The 17,440-nt window shown below is 47.8% G+C and overlaps 1 protein-coding gene and 1 long non-coding RNA gene across 16 annotated transcripts in view; one reads left to right on the top strand and one right to left on the bottom strand.

Annotated features, from left to right (window-relative positions):
• Positions 1–17,440, top strand: part of CELF4 (CUGBP Elav-like family member 4) — a 974,578-nt gene that overhangs the window by 280,568 nt on the left and 676,570 nt on the right. The gene's annotated exons all lie outside the window — the stretch shown is intronic.
• LOC128344501 (uncharacterized) lies at positions 11,308–13,503 on the bottom strand. Its single transcript, XR_008315889.1, has 3 exons — positions 13,381–13,503; positions 11,984–12,099; positions 11,308–11,494 (listed from the first exon to the last, which is right to left on the bottom strand). It is a non-coding gene; the product is annotated as an uncharacterized LOC128344501 (long non-coding RNA).

Genomic DNA, 17,440 nt, shown 5'->3' with positions numbered 1-17,440 from the left:
AAACTGCTAAGTATTATTTGTTACTTTCCTATTTATATTCTGCTTTTCTGTCTTTAAAAAATCCCTGGTTCTTAACCTGTCACCAGCAGCCATTCTCTGCTCCCACATCCACTGGATTCTATACCTTTCCCACTAGGTACCAGGTATTTCACCCCAGCTCCCCCCATGAATTTCAGGGCCTGAGAACTCTCCTGTGGGTATATTGGACAACTAGCATTGTACAGGTGTCCTCACGTTTAGGTCTCCAGATGTTGGCAATTGACCGTTGAGGCTGGAGATGATGGGAATTGTAGACCCACAGGATCTTGGGAGCCAAGTGTGGGAAGCCCTGGTTGAGTATGGTGTGTATCAATTGCAGGTGTTCCCCTCAGCTTAATCTGTGTCTTAACTATTGAAAAAGATGTGGACTCGTCTTGTCTTGGGAATGCCCCCTTTTTGTTCAATGGCTTTCCTTTCTGAAGGGTGGAGACCCAAGTCAGGCATCTCTGTGGTGCGATATACAGCACTTAAATGTATGGTGGTTGTGATTGCTGAGAGGGCATAATGTGAGACTGAAGAGAAGTGAGACGCAGGCATTGATACACTTTCGTGTACCTTCTCAGGCCTCCTCCTGCCCTGTTTTGAGTGATTAATTAAGGTAGAAGTTGTGCCCTGCGCTGGTGCAGAGGTAATCTTTTGCTCTCCAGGGATAGGAGGGCTTGTTTTGTTTTTGTTTTCTTTCCCTGCTCTGAATTCATCGAAGAAACACTGATTGGTCTTGCTGGGGCTTGTGGTTCAGAGACAAGCCCCAGAAGTGAGGGGGAGAGGGCTAAAAGCAATCCCCGGAACCAGGCAGTGACGGCAGCGGTGGAAAGGGGAAGCCGCAACCTTCCTTAATCACCAGAGCGGAGTCTTGACATTTGAGGTCTGTGAGATGCCTCTTACAGCTGGCAGATGTAAAATTAGAGATCAGCCTAAGCTGTGGCCAGCGTTAGCACAGGCGCACGAGAGATTTGGACAGCTCTAGTAAACTGTAAATGAGAAGGGCTCCCCCCCGCTCCTTCCCCAGATTTATTTATTTCAATCTGATTTCAGATTGCACTGAGTTCTGTTTTCTTTTCCTCCTTGTTTTTCTTTCTTCCTTTCAAGCCACAACCAACTTGAGGAGGCTGCTAGTCAGGGTGCATAACACTCCCATTCTTTCACTTCATCTTTCTCCCCATGCGTGGAAAGGCAGCTTGGGAAGGGTGACATTTGAGCGGAATTGTGACCAGGAGGGCAAGAGTTGTTCTGCCTCTCTGGCTTCATGCTTCCTCCACTGGAACTCAGTGTCACGTGAGGCCCTTTGTCTGGTGTTCTCTCCATCTTCAGTGAACATGGAGAGAGGGGGAGAAGGAATGCACAAGCGAGCCACAGCCCAAGATCTCCCACATCATGCACTTGTCTACAGAGAAGCATCAGGGGAGTGGCCAGAGATTACCTTGGTGCATAGAGCTGTGGCCAGGTGGCACATTCCTATTTGCTCTCATCCGGTGTTTTGTGAAAGGGAGGAGTCTAACATCTGCATAGAGCTATGTAATTTGACCCCACAGAAAGAGGAATTTGTGTTTTCTTTCCACCACCCTGTGAAGGCTGTTTCACCCATGACCCTGGACCTGGTATGTCCGTTGTAAATGCAGCAGGAACCAGCAGTGAGATTCCAATTGGTGCACCTTCCATGACTTCACATGGGTGAAGTGAGGCCTACGCATGGGCATGCTGCAACCTTTTGCTTCCCTCAAGATGACTTGAATGTTTTACCCAAGTGCAAAATTCTCCGGGGAGTTCCATACACGTTCAGTTCAGATTGAGTGTGGTGGTTCCTGCTTCTGTGAAATATCGGAGGCGTTTTGAGAGAAGCCATTTCAACGATCTGAGCTGTGAATGGTGTTTGTGTTATTCCACATTAGTTACTCAAAAAGAAGAAGAAAAGGGGTCTGTACCCAACAGGTTTCAGATTGCTCCTTTGCTGAGAGCTCTTCTTAATACTTGAAACAAATGAAACACATCTAAATAAGGCTAAATACATATGTCATTTGCTTCAACAACTAAGAGGAAACATATTGGGCTTATAACAGATTTTCTGAGGCACTTTGAGGCATCCACTTCCTCCATTTGTTTCTTTTCTGTTCCCCATTTTCTCTAGCAAATTCCTGGCTGCTTCCACACATCTGTACTCAGAATCTGTACTCACAAAGAGTCCTTCCAGTCAGCAAATAGACAACACAATAGGCTTGCATGTGAATTTACTCATGCTCCACACACTCCCAGAAGCTGCTTTCTTCCTTCCCAGTGTGAATTCACACTGTGTTCAGATGCAGACCCAGTTCTTTGCACAGTTTTTGCAGCGCCACCTGCAGGGCAGCTCTTGCTTTCTGAGAGCGGATCACTACTTTTCTGTTGAACGGAGGCAAAGGCTAGTACTTTCTGGAAAACCCGAGCTGGCCAGAGGTTGCAAAATCAGCTGAGGTCCCTGCAAAATCAGGCACAGAGACTGCTCTGCATCTGAACAGAGCATGAATCCATGCTGGGAAGCAAGACGAAGGTTTGTGGGAGTATGTGGAGCGTGAGTAAATCCATGCTTGAAACTAGGGTGCAAGTTTCTCATGTTGCACATTTTATTGCCATCTAGAAGGACCCAAAGTCAAGCAGGCATTCATGATTGGCAGTTTAACTTATAGGTGAATATGTATGCTATCTGAAGGGCCCAACTCCCTGATCTGTTAGGCACATGCATGTCTGCTTTTTAATTCCCTAAGTAGCAGTGATTGGGCTGGGGGCTTATCTGGACTGAGACTGTAGCGTGGAGGAGGTTTTTTAACCCGTTGCCCTCCCCACGGTCTCTGTCTGGATTGCAGCCTTCCCGTGACTGCTCTTTAGAGGAGAAAAACCAAGCATGTCAACTCGGAGCCCTTGCTGGATGTGACATGGAGTTTGGCCCTTGGAAGCGCACGTGCCAGCAATCTGATGTTGTTGCTCGGCGGATGAAGTCAGGACTTCCAGCCTATCAGTTTGGCTCTTCCATAGGGACAGAATTCACTTAACAACAACAACAAAGAGCTGCTTAATTCCTCTCCAATGTGCATTTTGCAGCAACAGCAAGAGGCTTTTCCATCTCTCCACGCCCATTGATTAGCGGGGATTATCAAGCCATCCTGATTATCAGCATTGAGTTGCTTCAAGAACCATCAGAGGCGACGTTAAATTGATGAATCCAGCAAAGCTTCCTTTGTAATTAGATGCATCCCCTTTCCAATTACCCAACTGCTGGTACGCTGCTTTTGACGGATAGGGTTAGGACCGCACGTGTGTCCGGGAGAATGTTCCCTGTTCCAAGGGAATCATGGTGTAGCTGGCAGGATCACATCCACAGTGTTTTCGTTGTATGTGTGTTTTGATGTTTGTCTGGAATGAAAAGTGTGAGCATGGGTTATGGAGTGATCTCCCAAAGAGATTTGTTTGACCCCCATTGCTTGCTTCTAGGTTTTGTTTCAGTGAATATCTTTTAGTTAAGCCCGTTAGGATCCATGAATTTGTGGTATCGATCCATTTACGTTTATTTCATTTTCTAAAAAAAATATTTGTCATGCTCTGCACTCTTTGGTCGGCTGCAGGGCCAGGACAGCTTCCGAGTTTCTGACTCCCAGGGGGCGTTACTCAGTTTGTTTGTTGCCTTTGCAAGCCTTCTATATGAGTCGTTGCCTCTAGGCCTCCTTTGGAGTCACAGGGCTCCTTCCCTCCTTAGCCCTCCTTCTGGTCTGGCCCCTCATCATCAGCCACTCCTGTTTTATATAGCCCCTGACATGTGGGGCAGATCGCGAGACCTGCCCCCAGCCTCAGTAACTAACGCTGCAGTCTGGTGGCCTCTCTTTTGCTCCCTGCCAGGGCCAGTCGGATGCTCCCCCAACAGAGGAGTTGTCATCGTCCCCCCCCCACCCCCGCAGAAACTGGATGGCCTACTGCCACCCGTACCGGGAAGGTTCATTCCCAGGAGTTGTCCCAGACTCCCAGGGTAGCTTGTTCTTGGCATTGTTTTATTGGAGGATGAACGTTAGGAACATAGGAAGCTGCCTTATAATGGGTCAGACCTTGGTCCATCTAGCTCAGAATGGTCTATTCTGACCAGAAGCAGTTCTCCAAAGTTTCAGGAAGGAGTCTTCCCCAGAGCTACCTGGAGAGGCCGGAGTAAAGGATGTGCTGAGATTGTGTGTCAGCATGCCCTTTAACGATGTCAAGGCAGGAGTGCTCCTGGAGCAACCCTGTCCTACACATGTGTATTGGTCATTGCTCATCTGAACTGGCCCACTGTCGGAATAGGGCTTATCTATTCCAGGGGCAGGAGATGGGGCCTTTTTGGTTGTGGCCCCTCAGCTCTGGAGTGTCTTCCCAGAAGAACTTCACCATGCTGCCTCTGTTAGGTGTGTATGTGTGTTTTTTAAAGGCATTAAAACTTACCTTTTTAGAGAAGGGGAATCTATATAGGCTCTCAAAACTTCAGCCACAAACCGGCTGAATATTTAGATCATATGACAGCATTGACCCTTGCTTGTTTGAATGCCCTTCCCTCTGCACTCCTAGATGGGAAATATAAATGAGTTCCATATGCATTGCATTGTTGCCCTTGTGGCTCAGGGGACATAGAGTCAGTTGTTCATGTTATTCTGTATTGCCAATTTTATAGGGATGCTCGTAGTAAGTTTATTGCCCCTCTCTTAAAGAATCATCCTGGCCATAAGGATCAATTTTACTTGGATTTTTTGCTGTCAAATTTTAAATCTGTTACTTCTATAAATGTAGCCAAGTTTTGTTTTGCTGCATCCAAACTTCGTAGAGCTTGTATTAGCAATTTGAATATTCTGTAAATTATAAATGTATTATTTTAAGTGTTAAGCTGGTCTAAGGACCGTCATAAATTTCCTTCCTTACTTACCTGTTTAGAGAGGCTTTTCGAAGCCTTCTAACTGTCATCTGATGGGTTTCAGTTGGGTTTTTATTTTTAATCAGGTTTGTTGTTCTGGGTCACAAACCTAAAGGTGACACTCGACAGTCACCACTCCTGTGAACTAGGCCTTAGTGGACCCTCTCCTGAGGAACAGAGGCTAAGTGCTGGCTAGTCGTCGGTCCATTTCTAACCAGGCAGAAGGCTAGCAGGCTTCTGGGCTGGCTTGGGCTGGAGCGGGTGGCTTTGTGATATGGCTACGCCTTGCCAGCTCCTCTCCGTTCTGAAGAACCTCTGCATGGAGGGATTGGACCATCTCTCCCCAGGCCTCCTGGTGTGCCTGGCTCACAAATAGAGAGAGACAGCCGAGTCTGGTGCTTATGATAGGAAATGAAAGGCACGGAGAGCAAAGGAGTCCACGGGGGGGCACTTCACAACGGCTTTGAAAATGAAGGGGAAAAAATAACCAACATCTAATGTTTGAAATATAGAAACAAGCCTTTCTGGCATCTAGAAATAGAGGGCTTTATTGTCTTGATAACGAGAGATTTTTTTCCCCCTGGGCTTCTCAGACGTGCTATAGCACCAGCTGTAGCAAAAGTGAAGTTACGATTTCTTCCGACTTCCTCTTTATGCAGTGGGCTTTTTTCTTAAAACCTGTTCAGGTCAGAATGAAGCAACAGTTGAGTTGAAAGTGGTGGGAACGGGAAAGCAGTGGGGAAGGAAGAGAGACGGTGTTCATCCAGCACACTCTCCCCCTCAACCCTGATGCACAAAAGAGTGACTGTCAGACTCAGTATAACTTTAAGCATTCCTGAGCACCTATATGTCTCCTTACTCCTGAGTGATTCGTTCATCTGAATGCAATCCAAGTATGTGCAGCTTCCCAAGACGCCACTGTTCATTATAGAAGCAAGACAATTCCATTTCCTCTCCAGACGGCAGACCAGAAGAGAATGCTGAGATCTCCTCATACGTCTAGATAAGCACAATCCTCCTCGCGGGCAAGACTGAAGAAAAGCATTCTAGCCCACAACGTGTGTTCAAACAGGGGGAGGGGAGAGCACTGGCTCTTTTATATTCCTGGTCTGATCGGGAGAAGCACATCTTAGGAGGTTCTGACCTAACTGGCTTCAGAGCTAGGCTGGTCAAGGTTTGGTTTTTCGGCCTGTACTAGGGATGTGCGAACAGGTTCGATGTCGAACAGGTTCGGCATTGAATATTTTCAGTTCGATGGTCCAAGATCAAACCGAACTCCCCCCTCCCCATGACCCAGGCCATGCAGAGGCCCATTGGGCATGTGCGGTGGTCTCCAAAATGGCCACCATGACGAGACTGAGGACCAGAACGGGCCAAAGACCGCCTGAACAGGGCAATTTGCCACATAATGGAGGCCAGTGGGTGGGAGGGGGAACTCCAGAGGACACCCCCTCCCCGCAGCCTCAGAGAAACCCCTTGGAGGGAGGGAGTCCATTTATTTTTTAAAGATTGCAGAAACCCACCCACCCTGAACTGAATCGGGGCAGGGTTCAAGGGGGTGCAGAACCAAACTGGCCCAGTCCAGTCTGGGTCCGGTTTGGACTCAAACTGAACCAGGCCAGCCGGTTTTGTGCACACCCCTAGTCTCTACTCTAAGATTTGCTTAATGCAGCCTCTCCTCCAGAGCAGAGCAGAGACTGAACGGAAGCATAGTGCCCAGATGACAAGAAGTAATTTGTCTACACTCTCCTGCACTGATCAGACCTCACTTGGAATACAGTGTCCAGATCTGAACCCCTTGTTTTAAGAAAAACTCAGCCATTATGCTATATGAGTATACAGATGTCTGTACACTCTTACATGTGTTTGTTTGAATGACTGTACCTGTGTTCATTTTAAAAGCGAACTTGGATACAGGCCCTTCAAATGCATGGTATAGGAAGTGTACTTCTGTACCTGCGTTCAACATAACATGTGAATGACTGTGCCTGCATATAGATCTGTACCTGTGTATACTGTACACTCATTGTATGAGTGTTGGACATAACGTGTGAATGGGCCTATTGATAAACTGGAATGGATTCAGAGGAGGGCAACCAAGCTGATTAGGAATCAGGAAACCCAGTCCTATGATGAATGGTGGACGGAGCTGAGTACATAAGACCAGCCCTGCTGGATCAGGCCCAAGGCCTATCTAGTCCAGCATCCTGTTTCACACAGTGGCCCAACAGATGCCTCTGAGAAGCACACAGGAAAGAGGTGAAGGCATGCCCTCTCTCTTGCTGCTTATCCCCTGCAACTGGTATTGAGAGGCACTGTAGAACAGAAGACTGGGGGAGATATGATAGCCATCTTCAACTCCCAGAAAGGCTTCGGCACCGCTCCTGAGAGCAGGACTCTGTAATGAGCTGGAATCACAGGGAAGCAGATTTAGGCTAGCCATTAGGAAGTGTTTCCTAACTGTAAGGGCTGTGCTACACTGCACCTCTGCAAGTGCCAATGGTGGGCACTTCCTTCCTTCACAGGCTGGACAGCCTCTGTCCAAGATGCTGTAGCAGATTCCTGCGCTGAGCAGGGGGTTAGACTAGATGACCTCCAAAGTCCCTTCCGGCGGTAAAATCCCATGACTCTATGTCCCTCCTCTGGCCTACCAGAGTCTGCACTGCTTCGTCAAGACCTCAGATTCCTTCCTGGTGCCATCCATAGTCCACCAGGGTCTTCCATCCAGGCTGCGTCCTCTTTTTTTGTCGGGCCCAACCGAGCTCCAAGCCCTGGATCCGAGCTAGCTGCGCCCCCAAGTCCACATGGGTTGGAAAACCAAACCTTGCTCATCCTTAGGAACATAAGAGCGACCCTGCTGGGTCAGGCCCAAGGAGGCCCATCCAGTCCAGCATCCCGTTTCCCACAGTGGCCCACCAGATGCCCCTGAGAAGCTCACAGGCAAGAGCTGAGGGCTTTCCTTCTTCACAATGCAAAAACGAAGGGTTGCCTCTTCCGTAGCTCCTAGAGAGCCCCAAGGGTCCCTTCTTGCTTTGGTCCACGGTTGCACAGCCTGCTGCCTGGAGGCATCTCCTGCTGTGCCTTTCAGTTCCAGAGGGGAGTTTTTCTCCAGTTGGCTTCACTTCTTCAGGCAACGCAGGGTGAGGCCTCACCACTAGACGCCACTGCCGAGGCAAGGTTAATCGCCGTGACGCCAGCAATTCCCAGGCCTCCTTCCATTTGCCCAGGTGGTGTGTTGTTGTTTTTTAATTTTTTTTTTTTGGGGGGTTTCCTCCTTTGCTGAATGTGTTGTGCTAATCTAATTTGTTCAGCTCGGCGACTAAACAAATAACCACAGAGTAGGCTGGTTGCTTTTATTCAGACATGTGGCAAAGGGGAGCACATCACAGAAATGATATTTCCTTTAGATATCTGATGAGGCAGAAAGGAGGAACAGGGGAGGGAAAGGAGGGGGGGACGGAAAGAGAGCTAAATGGAAAGGGACTTTATAAGTAGTGGCAGGTTATTATTGCAACAGTGACTCGAATCATCTTGGATTCATCTGGTACTTGTGAAATCCTAATATGAGTGTTTTAACGGGATGCGGGCCTGGCAGGCCTTGATTTTAAGGCAGCGGCAGAAGAACTCAACGAGGCAGCCTTGTCTTTCTTTTCGGAGCCAATCACTGGTTTTAAATGGGCCTCATTCCAGAGGATGAGAAAGCCAGAAGGATCAAAAGTCCAGTATTTAATCAATAGAAATTGTCTTTCGCTTTCCCTCCATTCACAAGTCTGAAGTGGCAAACGACAAGATGTGTGAAGCAATAACACATACTAAATTATAACAATAATAAATAAATACATAAATAAATAAACCAGCAGCAATATAATCAGAGGAGCAGAGAGATCAGACTTCAACCTCCATAAAGATCTTGCAGAAAAGCCATGTTTTGACTTGTCAGCATGATGTATATAAAGATGGGAGTTGGAGGCTTCCCTGGGGATAATGTTGCAGAGATTAGGGGTCACAACTGAAAAGGCCCTGCTTCTCATTACAGCCCACATACCCACCTCTATCAGTGAGGAGGACAGGAAGCAGAACTTCTGTTTGTTGTAGTCCATAGGAGGGAAGATCCAGGAGAAGGCAATTCTGGTTGTAGTTACAATGCACTACCAGATGTTGCTATGTAATTAGTACTCACGAAGAGTAGGCTAGAGAGAGAGAATGTCTACCTGCTTTCCACGGCCATCCACATGCCAGCCTTTCACAAGTGAATGTATACAACACACATCCTACAGTTTCCCACAACTAGGAGATTATTCTCCTAGTGGTTGAGCATACGGGTCATTCTTCCATGGAAGATATGAGTGCCTCTGAGCATATGCAGACTGCTTCTATATTACTTGCTTTCTGCACACTAACAACTACTATGAATATTTATACTCTTCAAACAAAGTTCTCCAAGAAGTTTACATAGAAAAATAAATAATATATAAATAAGACGGTCCACTTTCTTGGTGCAAATTGCATAACTTTCAGGATCCCCCGTATAAATGGGTGACACCCAGCTCTAACTCTCGGCCCACAGAATTTCCTCCTTCCATGCTACCACTTGCATTGCCTGCCTGAATGTTGCATTATCATCTCAAATTGTGCGTGATGAATTGCTCTTTTCAGCTTTCCCCCGCCAAGCCACCCTCTCATTGTATATGGACAACATCACCATCCATCCTGTTGGATGTAGTAGTAGGCATGAAGCTTGGGCTCTGTCCTTGATTCTTCCTGATGCATCCCATATTCAGCTCGCTGCCCAGTCACATCATGTGTTCCTCACATCATTACCAAAAATATAGCCCCTTTTCTCTGCCCCTTGGCAAAAACTCTGGATCGTGCCCTGGCCTTCCCTCACCTTGACAAGCTTCTTTCTGGTCTTCTGTTGCCACACCTCTGCCCAGAACTCTGCTGCCAAAAGTGTTCCTCTCTGTCCACTTGACACTCACATCCCTACCAGCTTCCTGTCTGCTTCTGGATCTGGCACCAACTCCTTGTCCTTGACTTCAGAGCAGGGGTGTCACCATAACTGGGCCCACACATGCAAAGAACATGCACCCTGGGGCCCCAAAGGGCTGCCTTTGCTGCCTCCCCCATGGCGGTGGTGGGGGTGGAGAAATGCAGAGGAAAGGAGTGGGGGTGAAAAAAGCATCGTACCAAGGGGCAGAGGGGGAGGGAAGCAGCAAGAAATGAAGGGGCAGTGGGGGGAGGAAGAAATGCAGAGCAAAGGGGTGGCAGGAGAGAAGAAATGCGGAGCAAAAGGGCGGCGGAGGGAGGGAAGCAGTCCGGAGCACAAAGCAAAGGGGCTGTAGGGTGCTCCAGGTTTTGCCCCCAGGCTGCCTTGCCTTCAGAGCCTCGCCTTTTTCTCCACTCTGATATCCCTATACACTCCTGCCCCTAACCTTGGCTCATTCAACTCCATCACCCTCCTCAGCCATCTTGAAGGCCTCCTATTCTATTTGCCAAGGACTCTGCCCATCCTCCTCTGCTTTCTCTCCTATCTGGAGCTCCCACTCACTTCACCTGTGTGATGTCACCACACCGACTTCTCCAAAATTTCCCTCTCTTGAAGCCTTTGGCACAACCGCCATACCCTACATTGTCAGATACTTTGAGGGGACTGGATTACTTCTCTGCTCACACTTCTGTCTGTCTGTTTTGCATTTATTCCCTTTGGATCCTGCTCCAGAAGCCCACAGTGGCAGGTGTGGGCCTCCATTACGTTCTCTTCTTAGGAGCTTTGGCGAGCAGCCCAACAAATGCTGTGAGCCTACATGCAGTAGATGAGTTCCAACGTCTGAAATGTGGGTGCCCCTGTGCAGGGGAGTGATTTTCACTGATTGCTCCTTCCTCCAAAAGTGTTCTGTGCAATGCATAAATACATCCCTCAGAAATGTTTACATGTTGCACAGGGCACTTCTGGGAGAAGGAGTGGTAGCTGAAAATCACTTCCCCCCCCACCACCACCACAATCTTTGTTGCATATGCATCCTTTTAGTTAGGGTGTTGGCCTATGTGTAGTTGGTTAGTGGCCCTTGGTTGATTTCTATCCTTGTTGTACAATAATTTGTTTTCAGAAGTTTTGCTCTGCTGACAAAGAATGAAATTTTGTTTCTCTCTTTCTCATTCTTTCTTCTTTGCTTTCCCTTTTTCTTAACTAATTATATTTATATGAAATTGAATTTTAAAGGTTCAGTCCCTAAAGGGGCTGAGATGTAATTTGTTGTGGATATTAAAATTGTATAAAGCAGGCGCATACGGTTATAACTCCCCATGAAGAACAGCTGGCATTCGAATCAGCTCTTGCCAGCTAGGCAAAAAAAAAAGTGTGAAAATAAAAATACTATATATAAATAGATTTATATTTCTTTTGTAAAGAAAATTAAACTGCAATGGACAGTCCACAAGTGTACAGTAAAACGGATTACATCAGAAGAGTTAAGGTCTTGGCTGGCTCGAGTTGGTAGCCATGCAGAGGCTTGTTGTGGAAGTGGATGGCTTTGCTGCAGGTGACCAGACATTCTTCTCCTGGGGAAGAAGAGAGCATTTCTGTATACTTCCCCTTCAAGGAACAAATAGTGCCTGCCTATTCATCAATTACAGCCCCTTATTTTAATTACAGTCAACCCTCGCCAACTGAGAGTGTTCCGTTCCGGAAAAACCTCACAGTTGGTAAATTCGCGGTTGACAAGCAATTGAAAAGCATTGTAAATGGGGTTAGGGGAATCACGGTAGCAAAAAGGCCTAAAAATAAAGAAAAAATGACCAAAAAATCCCCTTAAATCCCCAATGGACAGCAAGAGAGTGGACCCCCCAGAAATAACCCCCAGACCCTCTGAAATCACCCCCAAACCTCCAAAAATCACCCCAAACCCCCCCAAATCACCCAACCCCCTGGAAATCACCCCAAACCCTTGAAAATCGTAAAATACCCCCCCCAAAAAAAACCAAATTACCAAAAAGTCTCACCAAACCACGGATACTTGGGTTGCAGTTGGCGAGACCTTTCACACTTACCCAGTCGCGAATACTTAAAACCGTGATTGGGACACTTGTGGTTTGCGCGGGATGACTGTATTTCTGTTAAGGTCCTCTTCCCTCACCTTTTGACCTGAAATCACTGGCCTCTCTTCCTGCAAAGGAATGTATATTTTGGGGAGGCACCAATGCTACGGGGGAAAGGAAGAATTGGCAAAAATCACCCCTGGTTCCTGGCAGCCCAGAGGCTGACCACACCCCTTCTATGTCATCATGCCAATGTAGGGGTTGTGGTCAGCACAGGGAACCAATGGCAGCAGCCCCCTCACCTTCTCCAGGTGGTGAAGCACTTTCTCGGCTTGCCTGATGCTTCCTTTTTCTTCCTTGCAAGTGGGGGCGGAAGGAAAAGGAAGCATGCAACCTGAGAAGAAAGGACTCTACCGACTGGAGAAAGTGAAGGGCCACCGTGTGTCATAGCCTGCTTGGGCCATGCTCCCTGTAGTGATGCAGGGGGAAGGGAAGGTGGCCAGTGCGCAGTAGCAGACCCGGCCCTGGGGTCAAGGGATGGGTGGGGAGTGCGGCAAGGGGGAGGGGTGCCTTTGTGGGCCCCTGGACTCCATGGCCCAAGGACTTTTGTCCCCCCCCCCGCTCCATTGTCCCTGTACATGTGAATCACTCCCCATTGCATGCACAAAGCATCGTTTGCCATGCACGTTAATCTGGATGTCAGCCATTAATAACAGCGACAACATTGTCTATTAGGAGAGACATGCTTTTTAAACTGAAGTGGTCAAGCTGTGTCTGGGCTTCAGACAGCGGATGAGGACTCGCGTGACTGAATGCTTCCCACTACGCAAACACAAACCCCATGTGGACAGAAAACCGCCGGGGTGGAGAAAATGCTTTTAGAGTTGCCGTCTCCCTGACCTGTTAGTTTTCTAGGTGCATGGATTTCTTTTCTCATGGAGAAACATTGAATCATGCAAGCCTCCGCCAGCCATCTAGGTTGCTGGTGAGGGCTCACATGATTAAGCCCATGCTTGCAGGCTTCTCAAGAGCCCCTCGTTGGCTGCTACCTGAAGAAGGATGCTGGACAAGCAGGGGCTCAGCCTGATCCAGCAGCCCAGATCCAAGCTGACCACTTCAGTGAGAAAATGGACCAGTCCTAAATTGTGACAGACCAAGGGGTTACTGTACATTTTCTCGGGATCTACACTCAATAGGGAGATTGCCCACATCAATTAACATCCTTTGGTTGTGTGTGTGTGTGTGTGTGTATCTGTGCTCATATTGTTGTGTAAACCAGGGCACTGATTCTGGGTCCCCCCCGCCGCCAAAAAAAATTTCAGGTGCCTTTCCATGTTTATGTCATCTAGTTCTCCAAACCAGAGCAAGTTATTGTTCATAACCACACAGAAAACAAACAGAATTCATACCTGTAGTCAACCGAAATAAAGGTGGAAGAAAATTGTGTGTATGTGTGTCCTCCTTCTTGTGTTGAACAAGTTAAACTGCAAACAAGACTCTATTTTTTGGCATTTCCATCAGATCTTGCTGGGATACTGAGCAGCGAATGACCTAAAGAAGAAATCCATTGCCCTCTGGCCCCTGCTGGATAGTGGAAGGGGAAAAAATAACATCTAATTATCTTTTATTTTTGAGAAATCGTCCGTGTTTATCTTGGAGTTCATGGCAGTCTCATGCACTCCCTCTGGTGGCTGATAAAGAACATGATAGAAGAAAGAAAAGGAATGTGTGTTTTGGAAAGGAATTGTGGAGGTGTGTTGGCAGTAGGTGGCATTTTAACTCTTTTGTGTTTGGTTTGTGATGTGGGACATCATTATGTTCTTATGACAGTTTGTGATGGGTGACACTCTCTTGAATTCACCTAGAAAAATGTGAAATGGAATCATCATGCATTTCTTCGGGAAACCTTTTTGCTAAAGGACCATGGCCCTTGTTGCTAGCTCTTTCACCAAAAACTACCCATAGCTCAGGGAAAGCGCACGCTTTGCATGCAAAAAGGAGGGTTTTTTTGCGGGGGGGGGGAGCAGCCCAAGTGACCAAGAGGAACATGGCACATATCCTGTGTGAGGAAAGGCTATTGCTAGGATGGAGAAAGGGGGTGGAGAGAGGTTTCTTCTCTCCCTTTTGTAAGAGCAGAATTGGGGATTTGATAATTGTGTAGAGCATAGGTGTGCCTTTGAATACCAGTTTTTGGGGATGAGCAGTTGTGGAGAGCTGCTAATTCCATACCTTCTGGCTCGCTGGCATTAGAAAACATGGCGCTGCTGCTCTGATCCAGCAGGGTCCTTTTTATTTTCAGAAAATATCTACTTCAGCCTCTTGGTTCATCTAAGCCTCTTTAAAAGGGGCTTAGACAAAGTCATGGAGGACGGCCTATGAAGGCTGAGGGCTATAGGCTACTTCCAGCCTTGGGGGCAAGATGCCTCTCAATACCAGTTGCAGCGGAGCAACAGCAGGAGGGGGGGCTTGCCTGTGAGCTTCCCAGAGGCAACTGGTGGGCCACTGTGCAAAACAGGATGCTGGACTAGATTGGCCTTGGGCCTGACCCAGCAGGGCGGTTCTTATGTTCTTATGACAGTAAAGGGATCCCAGATAGCAGAGCTAGTAAAGAAGTCTGTTGGAAATCACAAAAAACTGCAGCCACAAGGAGTACTAGAGCCATATTCAGACATTGGCCACATTGGCACATAACACAAAACCAGAGTTGAAGGGGCCTCCGGTTTCAACTTCTGAATGTCCAAATGCAGGCAACTGCAGTTTAGATAGAAAATAGACCCACGTTTTCCCTCCCCAGACTCTGATTTGTACCTTTGGTTTGTCCCCCAGTTTAGCTGTGCCAGCATTACGTCTGAACACAGCACCACAGTCTGGTTCTTTTGCAACCAGAGTTGCGGGAAGAAGTTCCTCCCTCACTCCAGCTGCTATTGGCTCCCCTGGCTGTCCTTCAGTTAAGAAGGAAGCTCAGGCAGTCAGTTCCTTCTCCTCTCTGCAGTCTCACTGATGACAGAGAGGGAGCTCTCCATGATGTCCAAATTTGGACAGGAGAGTACAGGTGGAAGTGGAACCATCGGTCCATTGGACCCGCGGTTCTGCTACATGCAAATGTGGCCATTATGTTGCATGTGCATTCGGGTGTCTGTACACATGCACATGTTTTTGTGTCCCTGTTCACATATTATGTTCAGCACATGTACAATCTGTGTACAGTGAATGCATGCTGAGATCTGTATTCAGGTACAGTTATTCACATGTTATGCTGGACATGGGTACTGCATGGCAGTACACTTCCTATCTGCATCCTGCATTTCAGGGACTTGCAACCAGGTTCCCTTTTTAAAATGAGCACACATCCAGTCATCAACATGCTGTATGCGGTTGATGCTCAGACACCTGAGTGCACAGACAACCTTATGTCGGAATAGGGCTGCTGTGAATGACTGTACATGATTTCATAATTTAACCAGGGTACAGACCCATCAAAAGGGGTAAATGTTTGGGACAAAGGCTATTCTCACAATGGTGGGAAACTGGGCCCAGTTTTCCCCCATCATGAGAACCACCGGCCTCACGGTTGAGCCCGGTGGTTCTCTGGCATCTAGCCCACCAAAGTAACCCTCCCCTTAAATGAGGTTAGCGGAGCAAGCATTCCACTAACCTTATTTTGGCGATTGTGAGTCACCAAGGCATGGCTTCTCAGTGCAGCAACTCATGAGGAGACCCCCACTGAGAGTCTAAAATGAGCCTCCTGGTCTCAGGGGTCTCCCCAGGATGCCCTGCGCACTCGCCCCCAAACGCACAGCGCCAGTGGTGCTTTCACATCATGGTGGGGGGACGTTGTCTGAACGGGCCTATGGTTACTGGAGTAGTATTGGGGATAGGGCCATAGCTCAGTGGCAGGACCTCTGCTTTATGTGCAGAATGTCCCCAGTTCCGTCTCTGGCAGCATCTCCAGGTAGGGTTGGGAGAGACACCTGCCTGAAACCTTGGAGAGCCGCTGCCAGTCAGTGTAGACAATCCCGAGCTAGAGGGACAAAGGGTTTGGTTTAGTTTAAGGCTGCTTCCCATGCTCCTAGATCTGAATCCTGCTTGTCAGGCACAGCCCAAAAGCATCTCTAAGGCACATGATAGATACATTTACAAGCCATACATTTGAAAATGTGTATATAGTGCTGATAGGAGATTTGTGCGATGGTGTGTGTGTGTGTGAGAGAGGGAGGGAGAGAGAGAGAGAGAGATTAGTTCGGTCCCCCTCACCCTTGCAACACAGCCCCAATCCAGCTCAATGCTGCTGCCCTCCCTCACCGCTGCTATTTAAAAACCAAGCCCGGAAGAATGACAGGCTTCAGATAACAAGTCACTTTAAAAGGCAACCAAACTTGCCCAGCAGGAGTCCATGTCTGATGTGGTCTTTGCCTGCCTCCCTAGAACTCTCGATTCATGTGCTGTGTTCAATGCACATGTATTATTTGCTATCTATACAATCTCAAAATCTAATTAAAGGTGGCCCTCATTATTCGCGGGGGTTCCTTTCTTGCCTATAGGCATGAATATGGAATCCCGGAATGATGAAACCTTGAGTCAATGGGAACTGGGGGGTTAGGTTCCTAACAACAGAAAAAGGGGGCCAAAAAAGCAGGGGGTGGGGGCGAAATAAGACAAGAAAAGGACAGTACCTTATTCTCCAGCTCTACAGCAATGCCCCCCACCCCAACCCTGAAAATGGTTGAATATTTGCCATTTTTAAAAGGGAGAGAGAGCGACAGAATGGCTCTCTGTGACCGGAAATGACATCAGAAGTAATTTGCAGGTCATTTCCAGACCCTCAAAACCACAGATAGGCGACTATCACCTATTTTTCTACCCACTGATAATGCAACTGGGTCTCTCTAAGACCCAAGAGCAGATATGCAAGACTGCAGATCCAGAGTCCATGGAGGAAAAGGGCCACCTGTATGTTTTATTTTATTTTATATTTATTTATTTGATACATTTGTATATTGCTTTGGATCCCCCTTGGATTGCTCTGTGCTAATGCGAAATCCAGTATCCATAGGCTCTTCTGTTGTTTCATGTTCAACACACATACAGATCTCTCTGTGTGTCTCAGTAGCGGCTTGTCCCAACGAGCCAGGGAGCACCAGAGGAGGTGCAGCTGCCTCTGCTTCCCGGCACCAGCTCGATTTGCTTGCTCCTCTCTCTCTCCCCCGCCCCGCTTGAGAGCTGCACTCTCTGCAAGCTGGCCATTTGTCAGGTTGAGCTGCATGGTGAACCATTTAGCTCCACTTAATGAATGGCCAACCTGCAGGCAGCGTGGCTCTCAGGTGGGGCAGGAGAAAGAGAAACAAGAGAGGAGAGGAGAAAGATTCCTCATGCAGCTCGACCTGACAAATGGCCAGCCTGCAGGCAACACAGCTCTCAAGCTGGGCGGGAGAGCAAGGAGCCCCAAGTTGCTGTCAGGAAGCAGAGGCA

This window comes from Hemicordylus capensis, chromosome 2 (genome assembly GCF_027244095.1).
Source record: "Hemicordylus capensis ecotype Gifberg chromosome 2, rHemCap1.1.pri, whole genome shotgun sequence".
Taxonomy (NCBI): domain Eukaryota; kingdom Metazoa; phylum Chordata; class Lepidosauria; order Squamata; family Cordylidae; genus Hemicordylus; species Hemicordylus capensis.
The sequence above is the reverse complement of the archived record's forward strand: the minus strand, read 5'-3'. Positions and strand labels throughout refer to the sequence as shown.